Raw genomic sequence first — 9,799 nt, 5'->3', positions numbered from 1 at the left:
TATCACCAGATCATATTTCACTTAACTACAACAACAAACCGTCATGATGAGCGGAGCCAGACCTGGAGTCAACAGGTCAGAGGTTTTCAGAGGATCAGAAAGACAACATGGATGAGGAGAGGAAGAGGAGAATCCTTGATTCAGTCAGGAAAACCTCTGTCTGGCAGTGTTCAGTGCTGTGTTCCGAAAACGCAACTGCTGGGTGTTGACCATAGACTGTATAAAATGTGTTGACAGACAAGAGAGCACGGAGCAGGACTGCAGCGGATCGGAGATGGACCGGACAAGGATCTGATGGAAGTCCCGTGCAAGTTGACCACTGATGCGTAGGGTCAACACAGAAGTATAAACCAGGCTTTACTGTTGCTGCTGCTGTGTTTCCTGTTAGTTAACCTGCGGCTTCTGATGCTGCCGTGCTGTCCTCATCATCTCAGAGGTCATGTGACGACAAGGAAAATGTGATGTTTGAGTCCAGGCTGAAGACGGCATATTCAGATCTTTCTGCAGATTTAATCAGACATTACTCTGTTAAACAAGAATTCCACTACAAAGAAGAAGCAGACGTCAGAATGCAGGATGATCAGCCATGTGACAAAACAATAATGCAACAAATCAAAGCAACAAGATGCCGATGAACTCCCCCTCTCTCAGTGGAGTCTGATGACTTTGGAGAGAGCGATGTTAAAGCTGGTTTTGGTTTCATTAACAGAAACATACTCTACAGAATCGGTCACATGGCTGCCTGCAGGAAAGACAAACCACACTTCCTGTAGATCTGTTACAAAGCAGTGGAAGCAGACGTTAGCCTGAAGGTATGAAGTTATTCATTGTTTTAGTTAAAGAGCTTAAACTTCAACTCACCCTGATGTCATCCTTGAACTTTGCTGCAGAGCTGAGAGATGTTCAAAGTCCGGACTGAAGCTCAGAGTCTCTTTCTGATGCTTCCACTTCCTTTTCCGTCCTCCACCTCTGAGTTTGTATTCTCTGTGTGTTTGACTGCAGCCTGTGTGTAGTAATGCATCTCTTCCTCGTCCCTGAGTGTGTGCAGGACCACAAAGAGCTGTCCTGAAGTGGAGGATGCTGGATGTCACTTTTCTTTGGTGTTTGGTGTTTACTCCTCTATGCAGGAAACTCCACCTGCAGCGTTTGCATCTCCTCCTCCTCTATCATTCGATTTCTCTCTCTCTCTCTGAAAACTTCTCATCATTTGTCCTGCATGCAAATGACAGCTGCTGCTGGAAGATGTTTTCTCTTGCCTGACGTATCTAGGCCGAGTGAGGACGGCGCTGCTGCAGAAACGAGCGCTCTCACGCCCCGAGAGGAGAACTGGAGGGATGAGTGTGGAGGATGTTATCGGGGAAGGGTGAAGAATTGCCCTCCTGCTCCACAAACAGTGAGACTCAAGGTGATTTGCTGCCTCGCTTTCAGCCCCTCGTGACACGGAGGCTCTGGTGATATGTGGAGTCGTAAAAAGTTGGATTCATCCTTGGTTCAGAGTCGGTCCTGCACAGCTGAGATAAAGATTAATGGAGTTGAGGTCTTCTTCGGCCCTTTGCTCTCAGTGAGAATGCTTTAAAATGTGTAAAGAGGTACGCTGCAGAAGAAAAGCAAGCTGAGTCACTTCAGTTAGTTTCCATTTAATTTAGATTGCGAGTTATGCAGGAAGAGGTCGAAACGATATAAATTAAACACACTTACACACCCTCTACGTTAAATACTAGCTCCCAGACTAAACACTGCTGAAGTACAGTGGACTACACGAAAAGGCACGTACGAAAGTGCACATAAAAATGACCCAATAATCTTTGCACAAGCCAGCATGCACGAAAATCTCCTAAAAGTATTTCTATTATTAACAAAGACCCAACATCAAGACAGGATAAGATCCAGTCCCCTCTTACAGACAGGACTCAGTCTGATCTCATCTTAATCCACCATGAGCAGAGCACTTTGCAGCATTTAGCAAGTAACAGTGGCAAGGACAAACTTCCTTTAACAGGCAGAAACCTCCAGCAGGACCAGACTCATGTTAGACACACATCTGCTGAGACCGTGTTGGAGAGAGGGATAGAGGGAGATAAAGCAGCTGGAGTCTGGCACGTCCACAGCAGCAGAGATCCAGAGGAACCTACGAGACAAGGGAGCTCAGGGACTCCAGAAAGGTGTAAGAAAAGAGAAAAGCAAGGTAGATGAGAAGAAAGAAAAAGAGTAGAATAAATGGTGAAGGAAGGACAGAAGGAAAGGACGGGATGATAAAAGGAGACATAAAGGATGAAGAAACATGGAAAGAAGAGAGAAAGACAGGAAGAAGGAAAGAAAGAAATGAAAGCAAAAAGGAGTGTGTGTGTGTGTGTGTGTGTGTGTGTGTGTGTGTGTGTGTGTGTGTGTGTGTGTGTGTGTGTGTGTGTGTGTGTGTGTGTGTGTGTGTGTGTGTGTGTGTGTGTGTGTGTGTGTGTGTGTGTGTGTGTGTGTGTGTGTGTGTGTGTGTGTGTGGGTGGGTGGGTGGGTGGGTGGGTGGGTGGGTGTGGGTGTGGGTGTGTGTGTGTTACAGTCCAGGGGGCAGAGGGAGGAGGTAGTCAGTGGAGTTCACCATCCTGACAGCCCGATGGAAAAAGCTGTTCAAAAGTCTGGTGGAGCGGCCCATAGGCTCCGGTACCTTTTCCCTGAGGCGGGTGTGGTAAATGTCTGTAAGGGGGGGGCAGACGATCACCGATGATCCTGCTGGCTGTGTTCACTATGCCACCAAAACACACAGCGACACAGCCAGTGAGGACGCGTATGTTGTCTCCTCTCTTGGGAAAGTCCACATGCTGCTGAAGCTTTGGCATAACAACCTTGAGTTTTGCGTAGTTAAAATCTCCAGCTATGATGAGGAATCTGTCCGGGTGCGCTGTCTGTTGCTCGCTGATGGCTTGGTAGAGTTCATTTAGTGCTTCTCTCCTGTCGCTGTGTTAGAGGTCGGGATGATGTAAACAGAGACGAGCAGGATCGATGTAAACTCCCTCTGTAAATAGAAGGGTCGGCACTTGATATAAACTCCACAAGCTGCGAACAATGTACACAACAATAGTATTCCGGCACCAAGCATCGCTGGTGTAAACACAGATTCCTCCTTCCATAATGACTCGGTCGGCGCAGTAGCATGTTAGCCCAGCTAGTTGGATAGCAGAGTCCGGGATGTTGTCATTCAGCCATGATTCAATAAAAATGAAAGCACAGCAGTCCCTCGCATCACGCTGCGCAGATCTCAGGAGCTGTATGTGGTCCATTTTATTGTCCAGCGAGCGTACATTGGCAATAATGAGGGATGGTAAAGCTGGTCTGTGTGGGCTAGTGGATAACCTAGCGCAGATGCCTCCACGCTTGCCCCACTTCTGTTTCCTCTCCCGCTGCTTCCGGCTCCTCCTTTCTGGGCGAGATGCAAGTCCGGAGATGTTGGAGCGTGGCGGAGAAGTCTCAGGCCTTGAAGTTCCTTTTGTGACTTCCTGGTTCAGAATTTGTCTTTCTGCCAAATTCCTACGGTCCAGAAGACACTGACGACTGTACTTTTTAAACATCGTTGACTGTGAACTGCACTTGCACGTCCGTGAGCATGAATCACACGAACACATCCTTAAACATACATTAGTACACACAAAGCTTGGAGAGAAAGGGGCCGCTGCGTCCGTGCGATCCATCTTGGATCGAAAAGCCAAAGAAGGAAGGAAAGAAAGAAAGAAAGAAAGAAAGAAAGAAAGAAAGAAAGACGGGAATGAAAGAAAGAACAAAAGAGAATGAATGACAGACCCAAAAAAGGAATCTACGGCAGAGATCCAGAGGAACATACGAGACAAGGGAGCTCAGGGACTCCAGAAAGGTCTATGGTTAGTAACTTTAATGGGACATGAAGAGTTAAAGTAAGAGGGAGAAAGAGGGAAAGACAGGATCTCAGTGTGTCAGTCTAAGCCTATAGCAGTATAACTAAGAACTGTTCCAAGCCTGAGCCAGCTCTAACTATAAGCTTTATCAAAAAGGAAAGTTTGAAGTCTACTCTTAAAAGTAGAGAGGGTGTCTGCCTCCCAGACCCTGACTGGTAGATGATTCCAAAAGATAGGTGCCTGATAACTGAAGGCTCTACCTCCCATACTACTTTTAGAGACTTCAGGTACGATGAGCAGGCCTGCATGTTGGGAGCGTAGTGTTCTAGAGGGGTAATAGGGCACTATGAGCTTATTAAGATACAAAGGTGGACATTTCATCAGGAGACTGGAAGGAAAACGTCCAGAGAGGATCTGTCGTTTCTATTTTGAAATGGGCCTGATGATACTAGGCTAAATTTAAAGCTAACTAAAGCTGCATAAGGAAAGTCAGTGTGTAAGATAACCTACTGAAAATTTTGGAAGTTGTGGATGACAGGAAACCAAACTTCCTCAGAGGAAGTGAAAACACAGAGACCGTCAAACTGTTTGAGGAAAGCAGAGCAGACACGTTGAGTTTATTTTGATCTGAAGTTATGGACAGAAGAGTCCAGAGAGAGCTCAGCTGAGGCAGAACAAGCCTTCAGCGTGACAGCTGCTGATGTCTGTGTGTGTGTGTGTGTGTGTGTGCGTGTGCGTGTGTGTCCTGGTTATACTGCTGCTCCCCCCCGAGGCTCAGATCTGTCTCAGGTGAGAGGTGTGTGTGTTTGCGTCTGTCAGAGGCAGCGACCCACATACAGGATGGATGGCTTAGAGCACACAGGTGGAGGAACAGGACAACTTTAACACGCCGCAGTGTTTCCATCCTCTCGGTTTATTAACATACGGCTCCGGCTCCATAAATCTGACGTGTTGTGACAGCGCTGCGGGAATCTTTAACGTCTTCAAAACACGACACAGAAAAATGAATCCCTGCTGTGCTTCACCAGTAAGCTTTTTGATTTAGCCTGATGCATTTACTCAGCTTTTTCTCTCTCTCTCTGTCTCTCTCTCTCTCTCAATTTAATTCAATTCAAATTTGCTTTATTGACATGAACAACGAGATATTATTGCCAAAGCACATAAATTCATACAGTACATTATATATATTCACAACACACTACACTCACCATATATACATTAATCACACACCTTATTCATTACATATTATATTCATCACATACATATCAACCATATATTACATATTTTATATGCATTAATGAACGATGGTGTCATCTATACAGCATATCTCAATGTCCTCACCCGATGTGGCGCGCTCACAAAACCTCCACCCAAAATCAAACACCATGGGATGGTGCGTCCCTCAGGCTGTGACAGGCAGACACATATTTAGCAGCCAGAGGAGCTGCTGACCCTTCCCCCAGGAGAACTGACAGTTTCTCTTCTGGGGTTAATGTTGGGAAGTTTGGTACCATTTTAGTAATGTCCCTGTAGTAGGAATCTCTTAGAAAAGAGAACTTGCTACAGTGGAGGAGGAAGTGCATCTCTGTCTCTATGTCCCCTGTAGAGCAATGAGCACATAGACGCTCCTCTCTGGGCAGCCATGTCTGTCTGTGTCTCCCTGTCTCTATAGCCAGCTGGTGGTCACTCAGCCTGTATTTAGTCAGGATACGTCTTTGTTTTGTATCTCTGACACTGTACAGATATTCAGATAATTTATAATCACGGTTTAGGGTCAAATAACAATTAATTCTACTTTGGGTCTTTGTTTGGTTTCTCCAGTGCTCGCTCTCACGACACAGAAAAATGAATCCCTGCTGTGCTTCACCAGAAAGCTTTTTGATTTAGCCAGATGCATTTACTCAGCTTTCTCTCTCTCTCTCTCTCTCTCTCTATCTCTCTCTCTCTCACTCTCTCTCTCTCTCTCTCTCTCACAACTCTAAGATTGAATGAAACTGTTTCTGATCATTTTTACACATTATTTATTTGGAGCATTGACTTCAGTTTTCTCTACCTTCATATAAATTCTGCAAAAGCACCGAGCCTCATTTTCCCGTGTTGCATTTAGAACTGAAACAGTGCAATTCTTCTGTAGTGGATTATGCTAAAAGTAAAGCTTGATCGAAACGTAAGGAGGATCTCTTATTGCGAACCTAACAAATGATCCTTTCGCTATACATTTTAGGCCACGATGATTGTGTTTCTGTGTGCGACACCACAGTCGGCCTGTTAGCATGATGGAGACAAGTGCTCATAACCAAGAGGATTCAAAACGTCTGAAACACTCGACTTAAAGCAAGAGGTCAGATTTCAAACCCACGTCAGAGATCAACCGGTGTTCCAGTTTAAAGAGCGACCCTGTTAATTGGAGACTTTCAGCCGGATGCATCCCTCATAAGCGTCTTTAGACAATCATGAGATATCTGATGAGGATATTTTGAAATCTTAATAAAAACTAAACTAGTTTGCTTTCCCAGGAACTCCCTCTGTGTTTCAACAGCTGTGTAAACTTCACAAAAACTGACACATTCAGATGAAGGTCTCCAGTTTACAGCGTGACTTTTAAAACCCTAACACCTGAAGAGACGCATTTGCTCTGGGCTGAAAGAAGACTACCGTTACAAGCTGCTAAATCAAGGGAATCACAGCTTCTTCTTTTGAAAAGTACACACATACAAAAAAGATAGAACAAATAAAAACAAATGAAAGAAAGAGAAATCAAGTGAATCACAGATGTGTGTGATGTTATTGTGGACTGCTGGCGGAATAAAAACACTGCGGTTAATCTACCAACCAGACACGTTCACGTTCAGCATTGCAGGCCCTGCCACCCGAAAGTCCTGGGACCATTGAAAAGTACTACCCCCCAAGCAGGGGATTTTCAGGGGGGAGATTATCTACCCCTGAACTAAATTCAGACCCTGGTTCCTCCAGTTGAAACGCACGTAGTTCAGGGATAAAGTTCCTGCGTTGGAAAAACAGCCTTTGTAATGAGGTCAACAGAGAGTGAGGGTTAAAGCTCCAAATAGCCCAGAGGCTTCACATGACAAGGCTTCCAAAGCAGACATAGTGTTTTGTAATTTCCAGTTCTGCAGGGTGCATTCATCGAGGCTCGTATGACCGTCTTACATGTTTCATAAAGCGTGTGATATGTAAATAAGGTCCTTCTGCTGCTGAATCTAATCAGTGATCAAAGCTGAGCTCATTCTCACGCTGTGTTTCATAAATCAGATTTACAGGCTCATAAATCCGTCTCAGTACTTCAACCTGGACTCGTCTCAGTCCTCTGACTGAAGACACAATGCCTCGGGCGGCTTTTAAACAACGGCCTTACTTCATCGACCGTCCTCACCTCATAACGGCTGCGTTTATTCTTTCACCAGACTCCCTCCTCCTCCTTGGCGTGCGCTCCATGCAGCACTTCATTACAGCAGTCTTTATATTAGTCTTGTTAATCACTCAGTGTGATTGCACTTTAAGTGTCAGTCTGCAGATCCGGCCACCGTCCCTTTCTCTCTGTATCCCCGAGGCTCTCCTCAAACGCAGGCTCCCCGCGCTCTTCATAGCTGAGTGGCACTCTAATCACCCTTCCCTCTAATGGCCTATTCAACCTATAGCACTATGGGTAATATTTAACAGGCCTCCTCTGCTCGGGATGGCAGGACGTGTCATAACCAGAGCTATCACCGTTTAGAGACAATCAGGCAGCCAGCTGGAGTAATGAAATGAAAAACTACAGCCGGCGCCTCGTTCACTTCATTCAACGTTATTGTTCATATCATAACTCACAACCAAAATTCAATATTATTAATGTCATTATTTAAAGAAAGCTGTATTTAACAGCTGATGAAACACCTGCTGCTGACAACGTTATAATCAAACGTTCAGACATAATACAGTATAATACAGTATATGGTGAGCAGGAAAGATGAGTCCAAATATGACTTAGGAAATACACAAAAAATGACACGTTCACTGATATTGTTTATATCCGAATATGCCCGTTATGTTATGCACTTCATTGGCGCAGCATGCTCCAGCTCCAGTCATCTTCCCCAGCCCCTTCCTGCTGGATTCATTGTGCCGTCATTTCAGTCAAACCTACCAAACATAATATATCAGATTATTGGGAAAATACTGTTGTTTCCTCCATTTAATAAAGCCCCAGTTGAAAGTCATTTAATTTAATCCACATTACTGAAGTTATTTGCTGCATATGTTGACCTTGTCTCTTTACATGCAGGCTGCACAACCGCGGTGCAGTCGTGTATCACCCCCAATTTATACAGGATGCGCCGCGTTACGTCTGCACTGTGCACTGTGCAGCCAATACGTATCCATTCTAGTCAATGCTCACATTTACACAGGGAGTGCTGCAGCGCATCTCAAGGCCAAATTCCAGCAGGTGTGTCTCGGATCCGTCACAACACCAGATCTGATAGGTTTCTATTCTAGCCAATGTGTTAACTTCCACTGGATCTGCTCCATACGTTCCGGCTGCATCTCTGATCCAGCATGTCGGAGACCTCCAGATCAGATACACAAGACTTCTATTTTTGCCGGATGCCCGAGCACGACGCATCAATCTCAACAGAGCAGATGGAGCGGGACAGGAAGTCAGGCACCAAAACAAAATGAAAACATCCAGTTAATTTTCAGAATAAAACACTGTGTTATCACAAGATCGTATTTCACTTAACTACAACAGACTGTCGTGATGAGCAGAGCCGGGCCTGGAGTCAACAGATCAGAGGTTTTCAGAGGACCATAAAGACAACATGGAAGAGGAGAGGATGAGGAGAATCCTTGATTCAGTAATTACCGTGGGAAAACCTTGGTTACAAGCATCCAGCTGTTCAGCGGTCCCGCTCTGTGCTGTGTTCCGAAAACACAACCGGTGGGTGTTGACGGATGAGAGAACATGGAGCCAGACTGCAGTGGATTGGAGATGGACCGGAAATGGATCTGGTGGAAGTCCCATGTCAGATGTCTCAGGAGGTGATGGTGAAGCGATAGAAGAAGATGATGTTGGTGCTTCGGGATGCATTTATGTTACGGAGGGGAAGTTCTTGAGCTCTGGGAACGACTTGCCTGACCAGCTAGCATGTACAGGTATCGTCTAGCGCAGCCCTGCCCCCATCCAGCGTCATCATGTCGGTTGAGATTTTTGGTCGGCTGCCACCGTGAGTCCATAACGGCACAGATTTATGTCTCTGTGACCCCCTAATCTGACACAGTGACCATCGTGATGGACAGAAAGTTTGTGTAGTCTGACCTCAAACTCATCAGAAGAACACAAATGTAAAGGGGAGTGGTAGAGAGATGATCTAATTCCTCTCATTTGTTAATCTGTTGGCTTTCAGGGAACAAGCAGCTTCAGAGAGATCTGGTTCCTGGCAGCGTTCGCTCTTTTACAAACAGAACAGGGAACTTGAAAGCAGAAAAGAAAACCTGAACAAATGCAGAAATCAGCTCCGGAGGGACGCTGGTATTTCAAACAGCTGATGGTGAAAAGTTCCTGGCGGCTCCCCTCGTAGCTCAGCAGGACGCCATGAGAGCGGAGAGGAGGGATGTAGACAGAGAGAGCAGGTGTTTGGTTCCCCTCCCTCTGGGCTCTCTGCTGAATCGTACGCAGCGCTGAATATCTGATGTTCGATCGGGACATGCAGCTCTTTTCCTCCGCCCGCCAGCTGAAGAGAAACACAAGGCCGAGCGTCCCTGAGAGGGAGCGGTGTTAAACCGAGGTGGAGCAGCTTTCACCCTAATGATGATGATGATGAGGAGCGCTGGGTGAAGAGGAAGAGGCCAGATGGAGAGAGTGCGAGGAGATGAAAGGAGCGGGGAGAGTTTTTTCAAGGATGATGGTCTGTGCTTTCATCTCTTACTCCATCACGCCTCTCTTT

The sequence above is a fragment of the Notolabrus celidotus genome, chromosome 21, assembly GCF_009762535.1.
Source record: "Notolabrus celidotus isolate fNotCel1 chromosome 21, fNotCel1.pri, whole genome shotgun sequence".
NCBI lineage: Eukaryota > Metazoa > Chordata > Actinopteri > Labriformes > Labridae > Notolabrus > Notolabrus celidotus.
Note: the sequence above shows the minus strand (reverse complement) of the source record.